The sequence below is a fragment of the Danio rerio genome, chromosome 25 (genome assembly GCF_049306965.1).
Source record: "Danio rerio strain Tuebingen ecotype United States chromosome 25, GRCz12tu, whole genome shotgun sequence".
In the NCBI taxonomy this organism is placed as follows: domain Eukaryota; kingdom Metazoa; phylum Chordata; class Actinopteri; order Cypriniformes; family Danionidae; genus Danio; species Danio rerio.
Genome location: NC_133200.1, coordinates 15070287 through 15086063, shown reverse-complemented (window position 1 = coordinate 15086063; position 15777 = coordinate 15070287). Strand labels below are relative to the sequence as shown.

At 37.4% G+C, this 15777-nt stretch overlaps 1 protein-coding gene across 2 annotated transcripts in view; it reads right to left on the bottom strand.

The window, feature by feature from the left end:
* The window catches only part of shank2b (SH3 and multiple ankyrin repeat domains 2b), a 237950-nt gene extending 223029 nt beyond the window's left edge, over positions 1–14921 (bottom strand). For both annotated transcript variants that reach the window (XR_012399921.1, XM_017354089.4), the window contains exon 1: positions 14671–14921. The gene's annotated coding sequence lies outside the window, so the exon portion shown is untranslated. The remainder of the gene's footprint in view (positions 1–14670) is intronic.
* Positions 14922–15777: the final 856 nt, after the last annotated feature.

Genomic DNA, 15777 nt, shown 5'->3' with positions numbered 1-15777 from the left:
TTTTGCTATAGTGTTGTAGATGGTAATAGCATTGCTATTATGTCCAGGACTGTTTCTATTGTGTTTCTATGTTTCAGATGATTTCCAAGGCTTTGTTATGGTGTTTTAAATGGGCATTGCTAGAGTGTTCTAGATTATAACCCTGGCATGGAATTGCTAAAATGTTTTAGATCACGGATCACCAAACTTGTTCCTGACTTGTTCCGGTGTCCTGCAGATTTTAGCTCCAACCCTAATCAAACACATCTAAACAAGCTAATCAAGGTCTTCCAACAGGTATACTTGAAACACCCAAGCAGATGTGTTGAGGCAAGTTGGAGCCAAACCCTGCAGAAATTGTTCTAGATGGTATCTAGTGTGTTACTAGACTGTTCTTAATGGTTTCTCAGATGAAGCAGGGATATTCTCATTGGGCATTGTTAGCATGTTCATGATTGTTTATATTATCTTGATTGGAAAATCAGATTTTAGAAAATCAGTTCAGTTTTAAGCATACCGAAAAAATAAAAAATGTTTCAAATTACTATTATTTAAAAGTTTGGTGTAAGTAAGATTACTTAGCTTTTTCCCCTTAGCTAGGATGCATTCAAATAACTCTACATTGGAGGATTAAGGGTGTATTACAGAACTTACTAACTGGCTTATTCTTACAATTAGAAACTGTTTATAACTGTTTTTGCTGAGAGTAAACATTCATTCACTCATTTTCTTGTCGGCTTAGTACCTTTATTAATCCAAGGTCGCCACAGCGGAATGAACCACTAACTTATCCAGCAAGTTTTTACGCCAACCCATTTCTGGGAAATAATTGTGGCCTTGGTGTTCATACAAGACATTTTTAAAAATTGTCAAATAAATTTACCACCCACAAACATTGGTAAATGAGATAAAGGTATGATAGAATTAAGAAAGATAAAAGTATAATGTAACATTAGAGAATCAAGCTAAATACATCAGGTTACAGCCAAACTAATGAGCTCCTTAACCACACCAGGTTACCACCACTATATACAGTGTTTGATGCCACTCTCTAAATATGGCCGATTCCCTCCTTCAAAGGGATTTCTCAGCCATTTTATCATCCGCCAAGTGACAGTGTTAAGTCCAATTGCTTTGAAAAAAATAGGACAGCTCTCCTCAACAAACACACGGTGAGCTATCATTCACGTTCATAGCCTGTAGACACCACTTTTGGTGTGACGCTTACTTGTGAAGTAAGTGTGGGTTTCATCTGGGCCAATGAGGAGCAAACCAGCAAGTAGAGTGGAAAGAAACAGAACTGTGGGACTCAAAGGAGCAAGCGAGTGAGACGGAGGGATAGAGAGAAAGAGGGAAAGTGGCAAAGAGAGGCGAAAAAAGAGGGAGAGTGAAAGAGGAACGGGCTGGCCTGGATCTGTGTCCGCTTGCCTTACCTCTAGTGACTTAACGGCAACACCACACAACTGTAAAATAGGGCAAGACTGAGGCTACGGTGGTGCGAGACTAGCAGAATCACAGCAAAGCAGTTCTGGAGATGTCTGAACATCAGCGTTATAAACAAGAGAGGTGAAGTTGATGAAAAATAAATGAGAACCAAAGCCCAGTTCTATTACAACATGTCATCTGACCCTTCCCAAGTGGGCTTGAGGATTACGCGAGTATACCAAATATTGATTTCTTAGCTCTTCTAAAGTTAATAATGGTGTCTTATTTACTAAAATTAGTATAACAACTAACAAGCCACCTTTTTGTTGTTGTTTTTTTTCAAAATAAAAGACCTCTATGTTCAATAAATGTCTTTTGCTGCTTGTTCAAACTACTGAAATAACACAATTCTAAAGTTTTTTGGGGGACATGTTGAATTGACATGTTGGTTATGTTTGAACAACATAAATGAGTTGTTTGGAACTAGGTATGCAACGGTTATAGGTTTTGGTTGTACGTTTATGGTCTAAGGATTAATCACAGTTTCACGTTATTATGATAATTATGCATTCATTAATTTCAAAACACTACTAGGTTAAAAAAATCACATGAAAACTTATCATTTAAAGTGTTATTTACTGCTGCTCAGTAACCAATTATTACAGCACAAAATAATATTAAAACCAACCGTTTTTTGGCATTTAAACATAAGTAACTATTTTACACTGAAAATAAAGACACAAATAAACAAAATTATGAATAAAAAAAAATAGAAATTAGAATAAATAAAAATTGTATTTGTCTAATCTAAATCTACATATTAGCTAAGTATTTCCCTTTTAAAGAGAAGAAATGTAGTCAAAGGCTGCTGAACCTCAGTCTCAAAGGCACTTTTGATCAACTATATTACAAAATTGTTTGGTCTTTAGAGTAGAAATGTGTATATTCAATACAAAATGTGAAACTGATTGGTCAGTTCTTGTCACGTGACTCGTGGTCTGCTCATTCTTTTCGTAAGTTTGTAGCTCGCGCGCCTTGTGCGCATAACTCTCAATATGTTCGCACAAGCCGCATGCCCATGGGTGGATTTAGGAATTTTTGGGGCCCTAAGCAATTCCAGCCATGGGGCCAAAGACCTGAAAAGCATCCTTTCTACTTTTATTGAATTTTTATTTTTCAATTGCTGTTTTTTAATATCACTCAGTCTTTTTTAAGACATTTTAAATTAATGCAAGGTCTACATTTTAAATTAGTTTTCTTTAAAAAAAATACAAATAAAAATATTACTTTATATATATATATATATATATATATATATATATATATATATATATATATATATATATATATATATATATATATATATATATATATATATAATTTTGACTGCTGGACTGCTCCATGATGGATATTTTATTTGGTACTACAATTATTATTGCAGAACATTACATTATTATAATAACATTATATGTGATTGTACATTAAATAATATTTAATTATGTTAAAACTGTATTTGTTTAACTCTCACCATAAAAAAATGTGGTATAAAACAACGTTATATATGGTTTATAAGTATAATTTATACTTCTAGGTATCTATTGGGGGCCCCCAGATTTCCTAGGGCTCTAAGCAGCTGCTTACCTCGCCTATTGGTTAAATCCACCCCTGCACATGCCTCCATTGGATATAACGATCTTGCACACGCAAAAGACGCAATATGTGAACAGCCCTTAGTTAATAGCCTCAACCCTAGTTAATTCAGTGTGTACACGTGGGTATTACCCCTATTATGCTGACCTTCCCCATTGCAAGTCTAATGCAAAGAACGAAATGAACGATGATCAGATATTTCTGTTTGGGATCCCCTTCTTTTATCTGAAATTTACTACACTAAATAACAGAAAGAGCAAAAAGGCGTGTTTCCACTTAGCCATATATGGAGAATCTTGTAGCAAGGCAAACAGAGTGATGATGTCACATATTCACACACTCTACCAGCACGTCTCAGCATGGTTGTATAACCATGCCTAAATCTTGGTGCAATAATAATTTGTATTCAAATGTTTTTACAGGCTCAACAGGAACCATACCTGACAATTCTTAAAACCAATCTGCACATTAGCAGCTATGGTCATTGCTCCAACAAAGTAAGTCCTGGTTCGTGGATATGTAGCAGAAATTGTATCATCTGAGAACTCTTGTAGAGCTGTGTTAAGAAGTCAAAACAGCACCAGGTATTCCATTTTCACACACACCAACAACTGTCCGCGGCATGTCTGACTGCTACACTGAACTGCAAAGGGCAACATCGCAACTATGACAAGAAAAATCAGCTTTGTTTGAGGAAATTTGTCCTTATAAGGTCAAATCTTGACTTACCTCTTGTGACTTAACAACAACACCACACTGCTGTAAAATAGGACAAGACTGAGGCTACCGTGGTGCGAGACTAGCAGAATCACAGCAAAGCAGTTCTGGAGATGTCTGAACATCCGCGTTATAAACAAGAGAGGTGAAGTTGATGAAAAATAAATGAGAACCAAGGCCCAGTTCTATCACAACATGTCATCAGACCCTTTCCCATGTGGGCTGCGTTCAATAGAGGAATCCGCAAGTCAATACTGAGAACAATTATTGGCCCCCGGAGGACTCCTTGCTGCTTTACACCAAATCAGAGGAGGAGCAACAATGCCAGTGTATTGTTACTCAGATAGGTTTTTATCTTTTTATTCATTCATCCATTCAGCTGCTCGCTCTCTGGGGAAAATCAAATCAATTTAGAGGCTCCATTTAATGATTCTTTCACTCCATGTATTGTCAAGTACACAGCGGCCCTTAACTGAAGAGCATATAATATAATAATGAAGTCATCAGATCTTAATGAAATGCACTTATGTCTATTAATTTGATAAATGGCTGCTCAGTGTCGGGAAACTACTCACAATGGTAAAAACTAATTGTAGTCTGAATGAAAAAGAGGAAAAACAAAAACAAAGCATAAATAGGACTCACATTTTCCAAACTATTTGTTTTTTTTAATATTTGCTCTGTATTTTATTGTTACTGAAATAAATACATGAGTCAAAACTATCTATTTTATACATACTATATACTAAACTATTTACAGTACACTACTTGACAATAGTCTTGTCGTCAATCCCTGTTGTAAGAGCAATAAATAATACTTGACTTCTAGTTGATCATTTGGAAAAGTGGCAAAATGTAGATTTTGAATCATCTGTTGAACTCTATCCCAATCATCTCAAATACTGCAGAAGACCTATTGCAACCCGCATAGACCCAAGATGCTCACAGAAACCAGTTAAGCTTGGTGAAGGAAAAGTCAAGGTTTGGGGTTATATTCAGTATGGAGGTATGCGAAAGGTCTGCAGAGTTGACGGCAACATCAACAGCCGGAGGTATCAAGACGTTTGGGCTGCTTATTACATTACAAACTGGGCTTGACATTAACTTTTTTGATCACCAGCCACTGTGGCTAGTAGTTTTCCAACAGTAGCCACTCACCAATTTCACTAGCCATAATATTATTGTTGGAAAAATATATTTACACATAAATATGACTTTGACATGCTAAAATTACTTGATTTAGATTTTGTGTTCTCCAGATGTCTCCTCTTTCATTTCACTTTTTGTGTGTCGTATATAAGCTTGCTCAATTATCATGAGCAAATGGGTCATGCTTTCATAGTATTACAATTAGTTTTTATTTCACATGAATTTTCAGAGCTCAAAATGAAGGATCTACCAAGTTTATCTCTGACCACACCAAACACAAACAATTATTTCTTAGCCACAACATTTAAACAAGCAAAATAAATTAAAGAAATAGCTGCATATACTTTTTATTTATTTATTCATTCATTTTCTTGTCGGCTTAGTCCCTTTATTAATCTGGGGTTGCCACAGCGGAATGAACCGCCAACTTATCCAGCAAGTTTTTACGCAGTGGATGTACTTCCAGCCGCAACCCATCTCTGGGAAACATCCACACACACATTCACACACACACTCATACACTATGGACAATTTAGCCTACCCAATTCACCTGTACCGTTTGTCTTTGGACTGTGGGGGAACCCGGAGCACCCGGAGGAAACCCACGCGAAGGCAGGGAGAACATGCAAACTCCACACAGAAATGCCAACTGAGCCGAGGTTCGAACCAGCGACCCAGCTCATCCATGACCCAGTGGACTGTCATCACAGCAAAAATATTATGGACTGTCATAATCCAGACCTTCTTGCTGTGAGGCGACAGCACTACCTACTGCGCCACTGCCTCGCCATCTAAATGCTTGTATTTTGAAAAATATCTAGAAAAATATTATGGACTGTCATCAAAGCAAAGATAAAAGAAATCAGTAATTAGAAATGAGATTTCAAAACTATTATGTTCAGAAATAAGTTTTAAAAAAATTCTATTAAACTGAAATTGGGAAGGAAAAGGACTGCTAATATTCAAGAGGGCTAATAATTCTGACTTCAACTGTATACATACAGTTATTTTCCACCCTGCAAAGGAAAGATAAATAAATACAATAGAATAAAAATATGAAACAAACTGTGCTTTAAGCATCTTTACTGTAAGAAAAACACTTTAGCTACGAAAATCCTTCCGTCAAGAGCAGAGAGGGATTTTCTCGTTTTGTTTGATTAATGATAAAAACAGGCGGCATCAGGAATTGCGCGCTGTCACTTTAATGGTTTCTCTTTCACATGTCTTTTGATTCTCAACTTGTTTATTACACAAATGAGGGCTGATACTAATAATCACTAAACACCGCGTTTTGACACCTATTTGACCATCAAAGCGCTCCTGTTAAGATGACTTTAGATGTCTGCACTCCTCTACTCGTCTCAGTGTGCGAATGTTGACCGGCCGCATGCTTCTGACTGTATGCATGCCGCACACACACATAAGCACACGGTCTTTCGCACTTTTAAGAGCAACACGTGTACAGCTGGAAAGGGGGCGGTATATGATGCAATAATCGTTTATCTCGATTAATGCTTTTTCATAATCGTTTAAAGCCAAAATCGAAATCAGATTTTCGATTAATTGCACAGCCCTACCGTGTGTGATAATGAAAGAATGATCACACACACACACACACGGTTAATGTAAGACCCATTTATAATCTATTCAAAAAACGGCTAAAGCGAAAGCAACCAGTGCTGCTTACAAAAAGACAAATCTGGAACTCTTGAAAGCAGCAAGACTGTGGGTGCATGTTCATAACTTTTTGTCTAGTCTATTTGAAAGAGAACCGATCACATCAGTTGTGTTTCTAAACACAGTTTCTTCATGCAAGGAAACGGGAGAGCGCACGCATTTTAAACAGTCACGCGCATCATCTCCGTTGTTAGCGTAAGTGATTATCCTCTCGTTCGTTTTTTTCCTGCTTTCTATTGCTTGCACAATTGCAATTACTTTTGTCATTTGTGTTGCTTCTCAATTCTAAGATCGCCTTTGTATGCATATTGGGCCATCCTTATTGTCGAACCCATGCTTTTAAGAATTATTATCTGGGGAAATAATTTTTAACCAGCCAAAGAGTGGGAGTGTCTGACTTACCTGCCACCGCTAAAATCTACCCGCATTTGGCAGGTTGACGGGTGTTAATGTTAAACCCTGATTATAAACCAGATAGCGCTTCTTCTCATACTTCAGCCTCTACATGAAAGTTTCTAAAAGCAAAGAAGGTCAAGATGCTTCAGGATTGGCCAGCCCAGTCACAATGCATACAAATTGCATTGCTACAACTTTAGAGTATACTACAAAGTCTATTAAAGATCTTTTTACAGAGATCAGAGAAGCTAAAGATGGATAACAGATGCACCAGGAGAGAAAAATCCTGATCCTGACACGCTTTTACAGTCTATTAAACAGCAGTGCCACACGGGAATGACCAAGGTTCATGAAAAAACACAAAAAAATTTTATTCATTTGAACAAAATTTAACTTTAAGCTTCGTTCGTTTTATACTTCTGTGATACCCTAATATTCTCAACATTGAATGCTGTATAGGCATGGGACGATAACCGTGTTCAAGGTTATAAAACCAAGGTTTAAAAAAGTCAAGGTTCTAAAACCGTCAACATTTTCTGCTATACCATTCCTAAGGTGTGTAAGATTTTTTTATTTACATTTCTTTTGTTTGTTTGTTTAATTAGGACGTCAGTATGTCCAACAGAAAAGATCTCCAAAGATGGCGATTTAAATTGTAAAAAAATGTTTTTGTAAACAGTGTTTTTGAAACAAATGAAGACAGCAGAAGTCAATGATTCATTTGAATTATTTAGTCTAAAGTGTTTACTGCTCCAAAATATTTTAAATGTTTCTTAAAATAAAATATATTGTGTACAAAGGGAAAAAAAGGTTTTTTTTTTTACCCAAATATTTAAAAATATATCTTAGAAAAGTAATCCCAATACCATGAAACCCTGATATTTATTTCCAAACTTATCCTACCGTCAGAATCTTATACTGGCCCATGCCTAATGCTGTATGAATCATATTTATGTCCTTTAAAAGTTACATTACAAAAATTTTAGCTAACCACTTGGGGTTTATATTTCAAAGTCTTTAAAATAAATATAAGATGAAAATCCAAAATATTTTATTAAGGCATTCATGAGTAAAACATCCTTTTAAAATATCCCTTTCTTCTTATATTATCTCTGTATAATCTCAGCATTTTAAATTATTAAACTGTAACCAAGCCAACATTGCTACACCTGCACTCTGCATAACATGCTGGAAGAGAGTGAATTTGCATTTTTAACCAGCCTGACTCTGTTTTAGTTTTGTACTCGTATGTTTTATGTAGTTTCATTTCTCAAAGTCAGATTATGTTTTTATGTCACTTTACAATCTATTTTAAATCACCAAATACCCAAGAAAATGTATGTTGCTCCTTTGCGTGGATCATGATTAAATGGAAGTTGTTGTCTTGAAATTAGTGTAAATTCAGCCTGTGATAAAGCAAATTAAAATTTTACTCACATTCTAATTTTTCTGTTCAATAAATTCTGAAGAGATTGGTATCGGAATCGGCATGTGGCTAGTAAAAAAAAAATCGGAAGCAGCCATGGAACATCATAATCGGTGCCTCACTAGTAGTAAATGTCCTCCAAAGGGCAGATGACACTCTCATGTGGTCACTCCAAAAACCCACGAAGACGAAACTGAGGAAATCCACACTTGAAATAGCCAATTGTCAGTCTTTATAGACACACAGTTTTGTGGGAAGGGGTCTGTACAGATTCGCTTGTTTGTTATGGCAAGTCTTGCCATTTGACGAATACTATGTCCCTGTGTTGATATTGACAGGAGAACTGACATCACATTCAATGGCATATAGTGTCCTTTTAATGTCGTCCGCCAAGTAGTGTCCGTCTTGTAGTCTTTGCTATGGATATTCCACTGTCCTTTCAGTGTTTATAAATGCATCCTCTGGTTACCAGTGAAACAGCTGTAAGGGGTAATTTATACTTCTGCATTAAGCACACGTGTATGGTGCGGTGCAGCCTTCGCTTGGTCACATAGAACTCGCCGGAGCTGACGCCAATGCTGATGCATAGCTCTCTAATAATTGTAATTGCACATTGTAACAACACGTAGCACAAGCTCTGTGATTGGTCAGCTTGGTATAGCGATGATGAGTGTGGGCCATGCTGAGAGCCGCAAGCCCGGCTGTGTTAACAAGTGTAGATTCCCATGACGGAGCTGCAGATGGAAACTTTTGTTTTGTTTTTAGTTTATGATCAAAGTTGTTGCACATCCGCCTGTTCCTGCCTCAGAATGAACAAGTTTTAGATACGTGTACTTTAAGGTAGCATTCAGAAAAAACAAAACACAGACGAAAAATTTCCACACAGAGGAACATAAAAACCTACTGCCAGCTAGCGTTTCGGAAGTGTTATTGCAGAGCAACACAAACAGCACACAGAAGTATAAATGCACGACTACGTGTGGGTCACGGCGATCACTTGATGCAGAGGTAAAAACCAGTCTTAGGGGCCAATCACACTGAACGTGCTTTTTACATTACAAAAACGAGAGGTGCACCACACTGTCTTTTTTGTTGACAAGAAAAACAGAAGCGTAGTGCACTTTTTATGTCAATAGGCAATGACTGAATCAGCAGCGTATTATGCATGAGTGTTTGACAAACACTGCAGTTACCTCAACAGGAACCCTGCCTCTGCTTTCACTTGATTGGAGAATGAAAAAGGCGCAACTAACGTCATGCGCTTTTCCGCTTAGAGTTGACTTTTTTCATCTGGAAGCACAAAGCATTCAATGGCAAGAGCGCGAGGCGCAGCAGGCAGTTAAAACGCAAGCCCCTTAAGTGTCAAGCCAATCGTTGTGCATGCGCAGCTAGAGCAATAATAATAATAATTCCTTACATTTAAACAGCGCTTTTATGGGCACTCAAAGAGCTTTACACAATGGGGGGAATATCCTCATCCACCCCCAGTGTGCAGCATCCACCTGGATGACCATTTTGCACCAGACCGCACACCACACACCAGCTGATTGGTGGAGAGAAGACGCTTAGGAGGTCATGATGGACAGAGGCCAGTGGGCAAATTTGGCCAGGATGCCGGGGTGAAACCCCTACTCTTTTTTTGAAGGACATCCTGGGATTTTTTAACAAATACAGAGAGTCAGGACCTCGGTTTAACATCTCATCCAAAAGACAGCACTCACTGAGCAGAATAGAGTCCTCGTCACTATACTGGGGCATTAGGACCCACACAGACCACAGGTTGGGCGCCCCCCTGCTGGCCTTACTAACACCACTTCCGACAGCAACCTATCTTTCCTATGTGGTCTCCCATCTAGGTACTGACTAGGCGCTGCCCTGCTTAGCTTCAGTGGGTGAACATGTGAGAGTTGCAGAGAGCTAGCTGCCGGCTAACAGTGAATAACATGTTTTAAACAAAATTAGGGCTTAAGCAGCAACATTAATGGCACTTCAGAATTTGTTGCTGATTGGAAATATGTAATTTAATTGTAGGTACAGCAACCGTTTTTTAGATTTCGATATTCCTTTATTCATTTAGGTTGATCTTTGGTCTTGGATGAACAACCCAGATGCCTTGCAAAAATGTGAACAGACTTAATTGAAAGGAACTATGCTAATAATCACACAACTACAGAATCATCTCACAAGAATATATTTCAAACACCTAGCAACTAGAATAATTTTGGCTTCAAATGCTGCATAGAGTGTGAGAAAGAAAGCAAATAAGATAAAATCGTTGAGGTGAAAAAAAGTAACTTGAAAACAGTCCTACACCACTTTTAGCTAGTATTCTCCAACTCTGCAACTGCTATAAAACAGCCAGAGGGAGTCCTGGAATCATCACTGGGCCTGTTTGTGTACATAAATCGCTTAGAAGACTGAAGTGGCCAGTGTGTGGCTGCAAATCCAGTGGTGAAATCCTCCTCTCCGCTTCTTATCTCTGTGGGACACGGGATAACAGAGAGCTTCCAACCCCATCCCCGTAATGGATAGATCACCACAGCCGCACAGCTGCGGCCCCTATTTGCTATCCAAGCAGAATCCTTGACCGCCGAAGATGCCTCACAATACTGATAATGTTGTTTGTCTCCCAATTACCGTTTTCAGGAAGCAATTTGACTAAGATCTTTAAAGCGCAATCACAACAGCAATCAAACGCATTGTGTTCCGAATGTAGCACAATGGTCGAAAGCCCTCATGGATGCTACAGAAAACAAAAAGAGAGCTGTTTATTAGGACTCTTGAGAGGAGGGAAAAAAGCACATCCTGATATGCTGCTGAAGTACAGTAGTCTGCAGAGATGGCAGAATTTGCTGAACGGAGCTGTCAGTGCACGTCAAGTTGAAAGCTGAGGTGGATTTCCTGTCTTTTGACATCTCCTCTAGTCCTAATCCTAGCCTTCAGAAGGCAGCTGAAAAGAAATCCTCATGATAAGAAGCCGTTTCATATCAAAACATCATCGGGACTCAAAGCTGAAAATATTCTGAAATGGGAACGTGCTGATAAAACCACTGGACGCTGAGTGGTCTGGCTGCCTTTTAAAGATGCCTTTTCAAAGTCTCCTGATACTTATCAAGGAAGATACAATGGATTGTGGCTCCGGCGGCCCTGAGAAGTGTCACTAGTGGAATCGGTCTTTTCAGTTGCTATGGAGTCGCAGGTTGGAAAGCCCATGAGACCGGCAGTACTCAAGCAGTGGATGGGAGAAAACCTGAATCTGCGCATAATATGGCGCTTCGGAATAATGCTGACCTAAAAACTCTTTTAAGAGGCACATAAATTATTGTCAAAACTCCTGGAGGATTTTAAGTTCCTGAGGGACTCTGGAGACGGTTACACTTTGAATTTTACAAACATCATTTTCAGGGGACTTTTGATTTTTTTAATAAATGAGTTGTTTTCGGGTAAAAGGGTAATAATTAAACATTGCAATTTTCATTTATCGCATCATTTTTATTAAAACATATTAATCTGCACTTTTATTTGTACTTTTTAGCCTTCACATATCACTGGTGGTTGCACAGAATAGCATATGTCATTCTTTCATTAATTTATAAAGTAAAGAAACCAGTCACTGTTAAGCCATTTTAACCCTATCAACGTCTACCAATGATACATGCCAATAAACTCACCACTATTTGCCCGTTTTCTTGCCTACTTACTTACAACGAGTATCTTTAAAGACTTTCATATTGGCTAAACCGTTAAATCAGTCACTGTTTAGCCATTTTGACCATGTCAACACCTACCGATGACACACTGCATAATATACCAATAAACTGACCACTATATGTTTTTTTGCCTACTTCCTTAAAACGAGTATCTTGAAAGACTTTCATATTGGCTAAACCTTTAAATCAGTAACTGTTTGGCCATTTTTACCATATTAAGATTTACTTTACTTAATATTTTACTATATTAAGTGTTACTTTGTCAAAATTTGCTTTGTGTGAGGAGACAAATAGATCAGCTTACCATAAATCAGATATAATATTCAATAAACTGGATAACCCAACAAAAATGTACAATTATTGGATGCAATTTTGATGCTCAACCCTTACAAGACCCTTATTTATACAGAAACATGCTAAACATAAACATATACAAACATATATGTAGTAATGTTTTTTCAAACTATTTATACCATGTTGTATAACCACAATTTTAGCTATGGTTAGTGTAGCAAAACACTGGTCAGTTTGAAGGTACTCATTTAAAATATTTGGGTTAATAATAACCCAACAGGCAACCCAGTGATGGGTCGTTTTGGCACCAAACTGTTGTTGGTTTATTTTAACTCAATCCATTGAGATGTTAAGATTAACCCAACAATGTGGATTACAAAAATAACTCATTTGTTGGCATATTTTGCCAAAAAGTGGCTTAACCACTATATAATAAATTATTATTATTATTATTATTATTAATATTATTGTGTTGATGTCTCAGCTGGGTAAAGGTGAAAATGACAAGAGAATGTAATTTTTTTAAATGAACATGGATGTAGAGAAAGCGTTTTTGTCCATATATATCTGAAGCGCGCGTTTGTATCATCTTTAATCTACTTTTTGACATTTTAAATTAATGCAAGCTCTAAATTTTAAATGATTAGTTTTCCTAAAATGAATTTACAACTAAAAAGAATACATATATAGTTCAAAGACTTGACTGCTGGATATTTTATTTTGTAATAGTATTGTTACATAACATTCCATTATTATAATATTATATTTGATTGTATATTAAATCATATTAATTATGTTTAAATTGTATTTACCTCTCACCATACAAAAAATGGTAGAAAACCATTTTTTTGGTATATAGTTTATAGATATAATTTATACTTCTAGATATTTATTGGGGATTTCTGGGTGCCCTAAGCAGCCACTTACTTGGCTTATAGGTAAAATCCTCCCCTAGTTAAACCTTTAATAAACTTTATAATGCAAAAACAAGTTATTTACACATTTAATACAGCTGTTCTGTGTCAGTTAAATCAGGTGACTGTTGAAATTCAAAATTTTTAACCCAACTGCTTGAGTTATTAATAAATAACCCAATAAAGGTTAAAAATAACCCCAAAAAAGCACTAAATATTTCATCAAATATATTGAGTCATCCTTGCTAAATAAATGTGTTGGCCAAACAAACAAACAAAAGTCAGCCAATATCTTCACAATATCTTCACCTACCAGCAATTATGTCGATAGAATATTTTTCTATGTACATTTGTGCATGTACTATAATTACATAGGCTCTCTGTAATAACTGATTCTTGGTTATACAGTGATCATATATTTATGCATAATGACTGTTTCCATGGCAACACCATATAACCGACCACTTTCCTAGCTACTTGTGTTCTGTCCATAAGTTATTTGTAAAAGAAAGCCAATCGATATTTTATAAACAAGCGTCGCTTAACTAGCGGGGTTAAGTAACGTTAGCATCTTAATGGAATAAGATATGTCCAGTCAGGGGGTCACTATTCTAAAATAAATCTCTTCAAGCTGGTTATGTCCTCCCATATATTCTGGCCAATCTTCTTTTCTTTATTTTTTATCTATTTTTTTGTACCCGCCATTTTTTTTTAAAAAGTATAACGTTAGGTTATCAGCTAACGTTAGCTAATCTGCGTCTTAGCCTGAACTACTTAGCATTAAAACCAAAAAGTTTGTTGCGAAATGGTTAGTTGAAACAAAATGAGTTTTTTTAAAAAATTTCGCACATATTATCAAGCTATTTTAAAGACTTATATTGATAATATTATTCCATGTCCTCTCGGAAGTCTAAAGTTTTTGGTTTGGGATCTTCAGAAGTAACGAACAAACTAGCAAACCTTCAAATGAACAGTCGATCTCACAGGGGAAAATAGAATAGCCTATTAATGAAATCCAGCTTGTGTGCCATTTATGCCTATGCATCACAAGTTTTACCTACAGAAACAGGGCAGTAAGTTGGCTATTACAAAACGTAAGCTATTTGACTTGTACATACTTACTAAAATACGGAGCAAGTTGCCAAGCTTGTCCGTACCTCACATCTCTGGCATCACCGCCTGTCAAGTGAGTCCAACAATAGAGCTACAAACTTCAGAGTTCCTTGAATTTACCGCTTTATAAAAGCAACAACAAAAACTGCATTTTGTAATAAAGAAAGTGCAGTGATAAAAACGGACGCGTGCCAGAGTGAAAACAGAGGTGCGTACTTACAGCATCCAGCGCACTTTCCCCTTTCTTTGGCTCTTTATCCTTTGTCCAGAGAAATGGAAATCTCCGTAGAAAATCTCGGGTTTGTCGAGTAGTCCGAACAGAGATGGGAGTGACCCCTTCAGCACTTCTTCAGGGGAAGAGGACTGTGTATTCCGCATGTGTGGACAGTGTTAAATGCGCAACATCGACCCGAGCGCGCAGCACACGCAGGGGAGGCTGGAAACATTTGCGCTGGATTCAGGGGCTCTTCTGACCAGCGGATCCAGCACTAGAGGGGTTTACTAACGCAGGCGGGGCCACAGTCCCTCAGCGCACCTGCATCTGGGACAAACCCGCCTGAAATGGGGTTTTGTAGGATTCATGAGTGCTGAAAAATTATTTGCCATTTAAAAATGTCTGTATTAAATGTATTATTTTATAGGATTTGTATACCAAAAATATATAGATGATAATTTTACGTTGATTCTGAGACTGCAAAAGTGCCCAAAAACGTTTGTTTTTAAACTTACTTTTAACAGCCGTAAGTCTATAGAAAAGTATAATTTATAATAAAAAAGTGGGTAGGCAGACAGACAGACAGACAGATGACATGACTGATATCCGTCTCCTCTCAGCATAAGTGATGCACTGCTGTGTTGGAAAGGATCAATTAGTAAAATCTCCTGTGGTTAATCAATACGTTGAGTCAGAAAGTTTGGTATCTGCACTCTTGTACAGTGGACTATTGAGCACCACGTCCCAATCTGAGCCAAGCACTAGAAGACTGCAATGTTCTGCGCTGATAATGAATGTGCTGCATTGTGTGCGAAATAAAGGAGCAGCGAAATAAGATTTTAATAAGCATGAATAGATTTCATAATGGAACCAAGCCTGCTCCGTGTTTCTCTTTCTTCCCCTCCCTCTCTCCCATTCCTCTCCCTTTCTCTTGTTGTCTAGATGCATTAATCACTGTAACCTCCCAGATGTCTCCACCTTCATTTGTCTTTGATTTCTCCGTCAGTCAGAAGTGGGGCAGCATCTGCAGTAATAAGTCTGGCTTCTTAACCCTCGCCCACTGTACACCCTTTACAACCCACATCGTCCAGAACCCACAAAACTGGGTCTCGG